Source organism: Eretmochelys imbricata, chromosome 2 (assembly GCF_965152235.1).
Source record: "Eretmochelys imbricata isolate rEreImb1 chromosome 2, rEreImb1.hap1, whole genome shotgun sequence".
Classification (NCBI taxonomy): domain Eukaryota; kingdom Metazoa; phylum Chordata; order Testudines; family Cheloniidae; genus Eretmochelys; species Eretmochelys imbricata.
The window spans coordinates 265,054,934-265,066,961 of NC_135573.1; the positions used below are offsets into that span (position 1 = coordinate 265,054,934).

Sequence of the window (12,028 nt, forward strand, 5' to 3'; positions counted from 1 at the left end):
TGCATATTTACAGATTCTGCATATAGAAAACAATGGGTACATGAATTGTATAATTTAACAGAAATGCTACATACATTTGAAAATATACACCTCAGATGCTTTCATTCTTTAAGACTGACTTGCCTGAGAGAATAAAAAAGGACTTAAAATCATACACAGCACTCCAGTTATAAGTGGTGTAAGCAGAAATCTAGGGCACTGACAGTTTTCTGCCTGGTTTCAATTTATTTATTGAACATTGAGATGTTTTAATAAAAAGATTTATACAAACTTGCACCTGCAGACTACAAATTATCTGTTTTTATGGATATTAGGTTCAAAATCTAAGTTGTACATGCATCACATAATTACATGTCATTTTTTTCTTTAAAATAGTTCCTTCTTAGAGAAGCAAGTGACACAGTGCAGTAATATCAAGAATGTAGTTAAAAAAATTCACATGCCACAACAGCCAAGTTTCCTCCTTCAGTTTCATGCCCTGGGAGACCATTAGTCTCTCTAATAAGAGAGAGTGATCAAAGGTAGAAGCAGCTGTAAAATAAGTCTTTTTCAGTTGCATTAGTGTCTCCCTGATGCATTGTAACAATGTAATTGAGGGAACTACCTTTCTGATTTAACTATATCCACCTACAATGTGTTTGCCAGGAGCGTCTACCTTGTGTTGAGGGTACTAAGCTACGGATAATTTTCCCTTGGGGAAAAGAAAATAGAATCCAGCTGCCAACAAGAAAAAAGTAATCAAATCCCAAAGTGACACTACCCACAAACAGTACTAAATTGCCCAGGAGTCTTTATAATAGCAACAAGTTTTGAAAAATAATAAAGTCATGGCAACTACTATAAAGCTCAAATTTTAGACTAAGCATTTCCTTAAAATATTTTTAAAATCTATCAATAATTTTGAATACCATAGTTTTAGGCCCTGATCCTGAAGGGCACTGGTTTGTAAACTGTGGGGCATGACCCTCCTGAGGGGTGCACTGAGGTTATCAGGGGGATGCAGGGACCTGACTGGTTAAAAATGAACCATTACCTAGCACACCCAGTGCTGTGCTGCCATTCTACTTCCAGTCAGCTTCTCAAGAACCACACAACCTCCCAAGAACCCAAACCTTCCTCCACTCTCAAACGCTCACCCCGCTAGCCCTTGTGGCTGCACTCGGAATCAACATAACCATGGCACTGCAGACATGTCCTGGCCCCACAATAAAAACCTCACACCTGGTGTGCGCATGCACAGAGGGGGTGGAACTGCTGCACGCACATGAGTAACTGCTCTCGGCAGCTGGGATTCAAACAGGGTGCACGAGCCTCCACCCTGTTCGCGCTGGTCATTTGGGGATTCCCTCAATGGGCTCCAAACTCTGCACCATCCAGATTCCCCTCTTACCCCTATGTTAAGGGGGGCATGTGTGGAACATGAATCTCCAAAGGGGGGGTGCGGCAAAAAAAAGTTTGGGAAGTTCTGCTGTAGGGTGATCCATAAAGCAGACCTTTATGCGTGGATGGGCAGTGTCACCCATCTAGGTCAGAGGCCTTTGGCAGTAAAGTTGAAGAAGATACAGCCAAGCTATAACCTGCAGCAGAGAGCAAAACAAGAAACAAGTGCAGATTTCAGCCTTATACCATTCAAATGTGTTAATTCATACTGCTTTTTTGTTGCAGCCAATTCTTGGTGGTGTATTCTAGTTTCTGGGTGTAATAAATGGTTTACAAATATCTAAAGTAAGCTACAAAAATTTTCTCTGAATTTGTCTCACATTGAGCAAATATTTAGTGCCTCAAAAGTGTGAGCTTTAATCTAGCACATTTAAGATGTTTTTGCATGTTCAATTCACTGGGTATTTTAATACATACATAATCTGAACTGAAAAATAAACTGAATTTCTTCTCTAAGAAAATAGTCTTTCCAGCATTTAATTGCACCACTAGCAGCCCTATACACTCACTAGTAACTTTACTCACATACAGATCACATTTCCCTCCCACTTCAGCCTATCCAAGTTCAAAACAAACAAAAATAACTCATTTGTCAAATATCACTGCTAAATCAAAGTCAACACTACGCAAATTTACAGGAGGAAACCAGACAGATTTACAATGAATGTGACATTGAATCTAGACACAAAAATTAGGAAAGACTAGTTATCTAGTACTGCAAGTTCTATTTCACACAAAGGCAACATGAATTGGATTTATTATACTGTGAATTTCACAAAAATTTTAAGTTTTACTGTTGAGAGGAACATGTACCATAAAATATAAGCAGGTGAAAATGTAAATGGACTTTAATTCCTTACAAGAAAACTCAAGTCAGTGGCATCATCACTGTACACCCAAGTACAATATCTTGGCACTTACAAATATAACATCCAACCATGTGATTAAACAGCACCCTTCAGTCTAATATATGTATTGCCAAAGTCACTCAGCAATAGTCCCATTAAGAAAAACCACTGCACTAGGTACAAGTCTATTGATTTATTGGTCTCCAGTTAAGTGTTCAAGTCACCTAGCCATTACTGCCACTCTCCAAAACACCACTGTTTATGTATACAGTTCAGACATTAAAAGTTACAAATCCTGCTTTTTCAAAATATGAAAATGTATCTCCTCTTTCTTTTCACAGCAACTAAACCTAAACAGTACAAGAAATCCAACAATGTTCAGACAGGTCATTAATTGCATTAGCTACAGGGATAAGTAACAAGTATTTCATTTAATCTCCCAGTCAAAGGGGGAAGAACAGAAATTCTAGAGCAACAGTGTAAGAAATCTGCCAGTGATAAGTCTGCTGTATGCTGATAGTTTGTACCCTGGAGGAGTACCATATTTGGAGGAAGCCATCTTCTACAGCAGCATAAAATACCCTGCAGCTATCATGGTTTGTTTTTAACCTGTGTCTTCCAACAGGACAGCCAACTGTGCTTTGAAAATACTCAACTGGCTCCTGGAACATGCTATGCACTGCATTTTTAAAAATGTGACCTTTGAGAAAGGAGAAGGAGGTTATTAAAGACAAAGCATTCCTGCCTCTAAAGAAGATGCCATGACAAATCTACTTTATAAACCTTTTGCTTTACAGAAGCACAAGTGCCTGAATAAGATATAACACTTGCTTTAATGGAGTGGGAAACAATGATCAGATGTATAAGAGCAAGGGTCCAGGATCTAGTACACAGGAGGGTGATTGGGAAGACAGCTTCTCTATGCATTCTTTACATGACCACACTTCAAAAGGCTTCTCTAACATATAACTTTTGTCTGCTGAAGATTTTTCAAAATCTCAGCCCATAATAAATTTATTAAGAGGTAACAAACCCCTGTTGAGATGAAATATTAAAGAAATATTTGTAACTAAAAGTTGTTAAATAAAGCCAATATGAATTTTTATAAATCAGGTTTACAATATGTTTGGAGATTGTTCTAAGTGACTGGTGACTATGCAAGATGATAAATAGATTTTTTTAACATGTATGAGTTTAATATGAGCTACTTATTTTAATACTGAAATGACCTGGAATACCAAAAATTACACCAACAATTAGGATTATCTGTAATGAATGAGCACTTCTACATACACCTATTCATCATTTGCTAGAAGAAATAAGAGACCCTGTGACCTAGGCTTAGTAAAACAGAACCTGAATTCAAACTGAAATCCTTGGCATTTTACTAATTTTAGAAGCATCAGATGTAAGCATCATTCAGCAAAACCTCATTTTGGGTGACACATAAATCCCATCTGCTCTCCTTGAATATTAGAGATCTTGTAGCATGTTGCTTAAAATGTTTGCACTGTTCAAAATATCCCTTTTTACCCTTCACACCCATCCAACTATTGCACTGGAAGAGTGCTATGTGCCAGTTGTCTGCCTCCTTCCATCCCAGAGGTGACTGCATTTCAGTGATGCTGCATGTATAAATTTTATGAAGCACTCTGGGATCCTTCAGGATGCAAAGCATGTTATAAACACAAAATATTATTCAGGACCAGTAGCTAACTGTTAGACTGTTGAGGAAGAAGACGAAAAGCACTATTAGCTACTGAACCACCTTCTCCAAGAGGCGATGAAACCAGCAGCCCTGACATGCTGATTGGTGTGTGTGTATGTTTTGGTGAAAATCCCTGGCAGAAAGAAAAACAAACAAACATCAGCCATTAGACTGTCCCCTCCTCAGGCTTGTATCTCATTGACCATTTTTCCCTTCAGCTAGAAAATGGGGCAGGGGCATGGTATGACTTTAGTTCAACTTCAGTATTTCCCTGAGAATGCCATGTTCACCTACCTGGTCAGAGCCTGAATCCCAACCAGTTACCCATCCATAAGGAAACTGGGGAGGATTCACAAAGCAGCAGGCAGGGAGAGGAGCCATTTAATTATCCACACACAAAAAAGTGGAGAAAGAGCCTCCTTGGGAGAGCTGTAAGTGGCAGGGAGAATGACCACCCCTAGCCTGCTCCCCCATACACTCCTGGGGGGGTGGCAGGGAAAACGACCTCCCCCACAAATAGACCCCTGGAGGGGTGGCAGGGAGAATGATTCCTCACCACCACCATACACTCCCAGGGGCTGACAGGGAGTTGGACCCGCTCTGCCTCCCCCACAGTCCCCAGGGGCGGAGGAATGACAGGTAGTGTAACCCTCAGTCCTCCCCACAAACAGACTCCCCCTGGGCGGGTGGCAGGGAGAGTGACCCCCCCCCCACAAACAGACTCCCCCTGGGCGGATGGCAGGGAGAGTGACTCCCCCCCCACAAACAGACTCCCCCTGGGCGGGTGGCAGGGAGAGTGACCCCCCCCCCACAAACAGACTCCCCCTGGGCGGGTGGCAGGGAGAGTGACCCCCCCCCCCCAACAAACAGACTCCCCCTGGGCGGGTGGCAGGGAGAGTGACCCCCCCCCCACAAACAGACTCCCCCTGGGCGGGTGGCAGGGAGAGTGACCCCCCCCCCCACAAACAGACTCCCCCTGGGCGGGTGGCAGGGAGAGTGACCCCCCCCCCCCACAAACAGACTCCCCCTGGGCGGGTGGCAGGGAGAGTGACCCCCCCCCCCCACAAACAGACTCCCCCTGGGCGGGTGGCAGGGAGAGTGACCCCCCCCCACAAACAGACTCCCCCTGGGCGGGTGGCAGGGAGAGTGACCCCCCCCCCCCAACAAACAGACTCCCCCTGGGCGGGTGGCAGGGAGAGTGACCCCCCCCCCCCCAACAAACAGACTCCCCCTGGGCGGGTGGCAGGGAGAGTGACCCCCAGCCCCTCCCCCCCACACTTGGGGGCTGACAAGGAGAGTGACCCGCCCTGGCCCCCTCCCCACAAGCAGACCCCCGGGGGGGTGAGGGGGGGCAGCGCCTGCCCTTGGCTGTGGGCTCCTCCCCGCCCCCACACTGCCCCTCTCCCCGCCTCAGCCGTTGCTTTCCCGGGCCGGGCTCTCACTCGAGGCCGGGGATGCGCGGCCTAGCCCGCCCGCCCTCCGGCTCCGACAGGCCCACGAGCCCCAATCTCGCCCCGCGCGCACCTGCCCGCGCCGCCGCCGCCGCCCTTCCCGCGCCAGGCCCCTCAGCCCGGCGGCGGGGCCCCAGCCCGCTCAGGGAACCATTTTGCCTCCCTGCAGCCGGAGGTTAAACCGCTCCCCCCCCGCCGGCCGGCCGGCCGGCCTGTCCCCTGGGGGCGAACCCACGAGCAGGCCCGGCCCGGCGGGTAACCCATGTGCAGGCCTGTCCTGGGGGAACGTAAGCCCCCGCCCCCCCCTTGAGCAGGCCAATTCAGGTGGGTGGGGGCCCCCCCGGCAGGCCAATTCAGGTGGGTGGGGGCCCCCCCCTTGAGCAGGCTTGAGGGGGGGTGGGTGGGGCCCCCCCCTTGAGCAGGCTTAAGGGGGGGGGGTGGGGAAATTCAATACTTACTCAGGGGTGGGATGTTCCGGATCATAGAAATCCCCCATCTTCGGCCTCCCCCTCTAGCAGCGGCGGCGGCGGCGGCAGCAGCGAGGATCCGAGCAGCCCCCGCCCCGCATAGAGAGAGAGCGGGAGGGAGGCAGGGGAGGGTGTTAGACAAACCCCCCCCCCCCGCTCCGCTCCTCCGGGTCCCCGCGCACCAGAGACACCAAACCACCTCCGTGGGGTGGGTGGGATCGGGGGGTGCGCGCTCTCCTGCCCCGGCCGCCGCCTTCACATCCTCCCCGGGGCTGGGGACACCCCAGCGGGCACCAGCGAACGTCCCGGCGGCGGCGGCGAGCTCCTGGTGGTAGGAGGGTGTCTCAGGGCCACCCCCTTTCAGGCCACGAAACGCTTCCCATGCACCGCGATCAGCCCCCTCGGCTCAGGGACAGGAACCTGCCGCTGCCCAGGCCACGGGGCTGCCCTCCATCCCGCGCCCGGGGCTTGGGGGGGGCCGCAGAAAGACGCCAATTTATAATTAGCAATAATCCTCTCCCTCCAACAGCGATCGCCTTGCCGGGGTGGTGGAGAGAGCGGGCGGGCTGGGTCCTCCACCGAGATCCAGGCCCCACCCCGAAAAGGAGCCACTCTTCGTTTCCAATGAAATAATCCAGCCAAGCAATAAAATAAAAAAGAAAAAGATCAACCCAGCTGAAACCTCCTTCCCTCAGTAACTGTAAATCCTCGAGTTTAGACGTGGACGAACGCGTCTCCCCCGTCGCTGATTCGGTTTTCTGCTCCTCTTCTGCTCCAGGTGTCCGATCCGATGCCCTGGAGGAAGGGGGGAGGGGGGGGATTCACAGCCCCTTATGATGTAGTTCTGGGAGTTGAAAGTGGATTATATTTGTAATAGCTCTCCCCTCCCCCGTATACTGTATTTTTCCTCTTTAGCGGTGGCTGAGCTCAGAGGCTTCTTCCTCGCTCCCTCCTCCTCCTGCTCTGAAACACAAACGGAAACTGTAACTCATCTACTTCCTACTAAGAGAGTAACAGAAAATACAGAGAGCGAGAGAAACAGCGACAAGGCCCCAAAGCAAGCAACTGCCATAAATGCAAGCTGCTGCTCCTTCTCTGCAAGGTAAAGAAGCAATTTCATGTCGTGGAAACAAACATGGAGCAGGAAGCTCACTATTAAAGGAGACATGTCTGTTTTGTTGGTTTGGGGCTTTTATTGAAGATCAGGTTTTTCTTCCCGGATGAGTAGTTTGCAGCCTTCTTTTCTTTTTTTTTTTTTTTTACATTTGGGAACTAGGAGCATTTCCCTCTCCCTCCTAAAGTACCTGTTCTATGGATATAAACATTCAGTGATTTCCCCAGCCCAACGGCTGTGTTTTTGTCTTCGATAGATTTTCTGAGAATTTTGCCATAATCATTTGCTAACATGTTACAGCACATTATTTACCTACATCCACAGCTTTAGTACTTTTACATGATTTCCCTCCTCTCTAGTAGCCATTGCACTGCTTGCCCCCAGTTCACAGGAAAAGGTAGTCGGGTGCATTTTAAGACTATGATACAACAAGTCACTCATGTGGGTTGACTTACTAGTCAGTGGACATGGTAGTCCTCCCCTGCAGACACACTCTCAGGTTAAAAATCATATTTTTGTCAAGTCTTGTTGTAGCCATGTTGGTCCCAGGATATCATCGAGACAAGGTGGTGAGAGAGACCAGCTTTCAGAGCTCTATGTAACCTTGAGAGCTTGTGTCTCCCACCAACAGAAGTTGCACCAATGAAAGATATTACCTCGCCCACCTTGTCTCTCTAATATTTGTATCAAGGATGTTTCTTTACCAATGTTAGCATCTTAGCTTCTTATTAATAAAAATATACTTCGTACTTACATGGCATATCATGTTCAACATTAATCCTCAGCACACCATAGAGGCATGTATTATTCTAATTTTACAAACAGGGAAGTTGAGGCAGAGAGATTCAATGTCATGTCAGAATCTAAGACCAGAAGGGACCATTATTGTAATCTTGTCTGATATCCTGAGTATCACAGGCTATAGAATTTCACCCAATAATTCCTGCCTCAAGACTATAACTTCTAGTTGAGCTGGACACTTCAACCATGAATCTAGTGGGAAAGCCAGAAGTACAATTCAGAATTTCCTGATCTCTGGCATGAACCATTGAACCATGTTGGTCTCTGAGTCTTAAAACAGAAGGAATTTAAATTAGGTCCCTATCCCACAATAAGTTCCACATGTCAGGACTGGATGTTTTTCTAAAAGATGTGCTCTAGCACAACCAGGAGTTATGGGCTTGATGAAGGAATCACTTGGTGAAATGTTATGGTCTGTATAAAATGGAGATCAGATTAGGTTATCATAATTGTCCCATCTGGATTTAAATTCCATGAAGCTATTAATGGATGGGGAGACTCTCATGCCCTGACATAGCCCTATTGAGCTTATTGCAGAATCGAGGTCTTATTTTTCACCATTTATGTTTGTTTAGGCTTTGCATTTCACTCAGCTTGGATAATAAAAGCAGATTAGTCATTTTTGCTTGCTGGTTCTCCTGCACTTGCACAGCAACTGCAATGTTTATATTATAGACACTGCCATATAAGGTTTAAATCCAAACATGCCATGATCCTACAAGCTGATCCAGGTGAGCAGATCTCTGCACCTGCACAGAGTCCCACTGAAGTCAATGGGATTTCAGGTGGCCCAAAGGTCCATGCATGTGGAACAGCTTGCAGGGTCGGGGGCAAACAGTTTTCATTGAAGTCTGAACCAAACAAAAACATTTCTGTTAATTAATTTTTGTGGGGAAAAAAATCAAGAATTAAATCTTGACCCTAAAGTACCTGGTAGTATCCTAAGAAGTTACAAAATTAAGGCTCCAATTCTGCAATTATATCTGCATGTTTGTAGGTGCAAGGACCTAGCTCCCACAGAGCTGACTGCTGAACTGGGGCCTTAATCTTGAAATGTGATTTTGAGACGCATTTGCAAGAGAATCTTTGAAAAGGAGTTATTGTTACTGAACAGATATTGAGTATTCACGTATACAAGCTAACGTTAAATGGGATATTAGCTACTCAGTTTTTTAAACCTCCAGCAGAGATTTGTGGATGATGAAATATTACGTAAGATGCAAAGTGGAGTCTCTCAAGTAAGATAGACACCCAAAGCTGATTGGTAATCATACACAAAATTTTGGAGGTGCACCTGAAAAATGTCATAATTAGAATTTTACTAAATTAAAGGGCTGGAAAATTTTCTTTGATTTTATCCTTCATTTTTTACAGCAACAGTAAAATAAAGCCTGCTATTTAGGCAAATTAAAATAATTTTATTCCTCAAAAATTACTTTAAAAACAGCAATAAATAATGAATGCTATTTAGTCAATATAAAAGATCTACAATACAAGGGACAATTACCTCTTAATGCATCATGAAAGGGATACGGCCATAATCATTATCAATTAATCGTTAAGTAAAACATCATTCTCAGTACTGTACAGATATCAACAAAGACAGTTGTCTCCTAATGAGTTTACAGGGCAATGCTCTGAACCTGCAATTTGTTCTGGACAGGTGAACTGCTGTGCCTGTGTGGACTCGCATTGACTTCAGTGGGTCTACACATGAGTACAAAGGTTCTCCTGTACGTAACAAGTTGTAAGATTGTGGCCTAAGGCTCTGATCCCATGAACATTTACACATGTTTACTTTTTACACGTGTAGGTCCCAATTCTGCAAACACTTACGTTTAACTTCACTACAATGAGTCTTACACCCTTACCTGCAGCGAGTTCTGCACGGAAGACCTGTGCGCACACACAGGCATGTTGATTACAGTGAAGATCCACCACACACAAAACTCATGGCAGTGTTAGGGCATAATTCATACAGTTAAACATGCGTGTGAATTTGTGCAGGATTGGGGTCAAAGACATTTAAGTCAATGGTAAAGAGAACCCATGTGGAGCAACTCACTGGATTGAGGTCTAAAAGATAGACTCAGAGAAGATAGGATGCCCTGGGAAAGCCAGAGGAAGCAATTTAACTTTTATTAATAAAAAATATTAGAAATAACAATTTATTAAAGATAGACATATCTTTACTTCTGCCTTAGCATCTGAAATTCTTAGAACAAGGAACTTTTCAAATCTAATCTTGCTCTACTTTCCATTGTACATTTGCATTTTCTAATGATAATATTATTTAGGCTGTAGTGGGGGAGGGGAGTGTTTAAATTACAATATTATTGGCTGAAATTTAAAATTGCATGAAGATTTTTTTTTTTAAAAAAAAAAACCCTCCAAATCTGGGATTTGGATCAAGCTGATAGTGCTGCAACATTCAATGCGATATTCAATACAACACACAATCTGTTCAGTACACTTGTCAGATAGCATTCAGTGGTGTATATTGTTAGTTGTTAATTGGATATTGTGTACAATTAATTAAATAATCCACAAATAAATTACTTAATACGCTATTGTGTGGTGACTGTTAGCATGTAGATAATACATGGTTGAACATGGTCTGTTAGGGATAGGAGCCAAAAATAGTGATTCAGCAGAGAAAGTAATTGTAATACACACAGAACAACCTTCATAGTTTACAAGCCCAGCCCAGCTACAAGGGGCTTGGTTAGAGGGAGTTTCCCATATTAGCTTTTCTGGTATGAGGTCCTGGCACAGAAGGTCCAAGTAATATACAGGAAGCTACAAGGTCCTAATCTTGTATGCAAATATTCATGCAAGTAACTATCCACCTGAGCAACCCTACTGAATTGATTAGTACACGTGCGTAGTCCCACACTCATGCATAAATGTTTGCATGATCAGCACCACCCAAATCATCTCCCCATAGGCAGCTCAATTGATTGTATCTGCTCTGGTGTCTACTGTCTAGCAATGATAGTGGCTATACAAGAGCAGAGCAGAAAAAAGGATACTGGTTTTGTTAAGAAGCAGGAGCAAGCAAAGTGTGATCAAGGACAGTGGATGTGCCACCAAAAGTGACTTTAGGCTGCCTGTGTTGTCTACAGCTGGGGAAAGAGTTCCCAGTAGACTACACTGTATTTGGGCCCATCCAATTCAAATGTTTTATTTCAACTGTATTTTAACTTTGAGGATCTCTTAAATTAAGGGACTCTTCAATCAGGCTTAGGAGGATGAGTTTTTAAATCGCCCATTGGTGGTTGGTTATGGGGACATGAAAGTAACCCCAACTTTTAATAAATTATTTTTCTAAAATAAGCCCATACAGTAGAATTTATTAATCCTCTTACCTGATGTAACGTTCCCTCAGTATATGCCCTATTGCTGTGCTAGTACACAGCTGGGTTTTTGATTTCCCTAGGGGGAGGGAGGCTGGCTGCTCTCCCCTTTTATTGGGGCTAACAAGAAGCCGTGGTAAGTCACCACCTGTGTTATGCCCAGGGTCTACCGCCAATAGCTGTGGGGTGATAAAAAGGAAGTCAGAGGTAAGCCAGCAGGTTTATTTAGGCTGAATAGTAAAGCATTTAGGTGTTGCTTCTTTGAAATAGGCTTACCCATGGGAAAAGATTCTCTGCATCATTATTTCCCATGGTGATATAAGTACTGTCTTTCACTTGTGTGGTGTCACTAATAAAGCTTTCCCTTATAAGTTAGTCAACTCATTCTGAAAAGTGACTGTTGAAAAAAGGAATTATGGGCTTCTATAGTTAATGTCAACAATTTCTAGGTGAAATGTATTCAATTTATGAATGAAAAGTTGTTTCTTCGGTTAGTGTGAAGAACCCAGCCTGGGATCTACTAGTTAAATGATGTTTTTCTCTGGTCTGTGTAACATCACCACTAGGCCCCCTATTAGGTGTTACTTGTGTGCTTAAAGTTAAGTTTGCAGAATTGAAATCTTAGTCAGCTGCTGGAATATATGTCTTGATGCTGGTATTTGTTGTTATTTGACAAATCACTTTTTTAAGTATTTGGTCATCTTTATAGCTGATTTAATATGAATAACTGACTTGAGAAATAACATTTGTCAACATCGGACAATATTTTCACTGCTATTCAACCAGCGGTAATTGTTAGGAGCTTGATCCTGTACACATGTAGACTCTACTCCTGCAAACCAT

General features: G+C 44.6%; 1 protein-coding gene across 1 annotated transcript in view; it reads left to right on the forward strand.

Annotated features, from left to right (window-relative positions):
- The first annotated feature begins 6,639 nt into the window (after positions 1–6,639).
- The window catches only part of LOC144260021 (tubulin delta chain-like), a 61,352-nt gene continuing 55,963 nt past the window's right edge, over positions 6,640–12,028 (forward strand). Inside the window, exon 1 of the mRNA XM_077808490.1 lies at positions 6,640–7,016. The gene's annotated coding sequence lies outside the window, so the exon portion shown is untranslated. The remainder of the gene's footprint in view (positions 7,017–12,028) is intronic.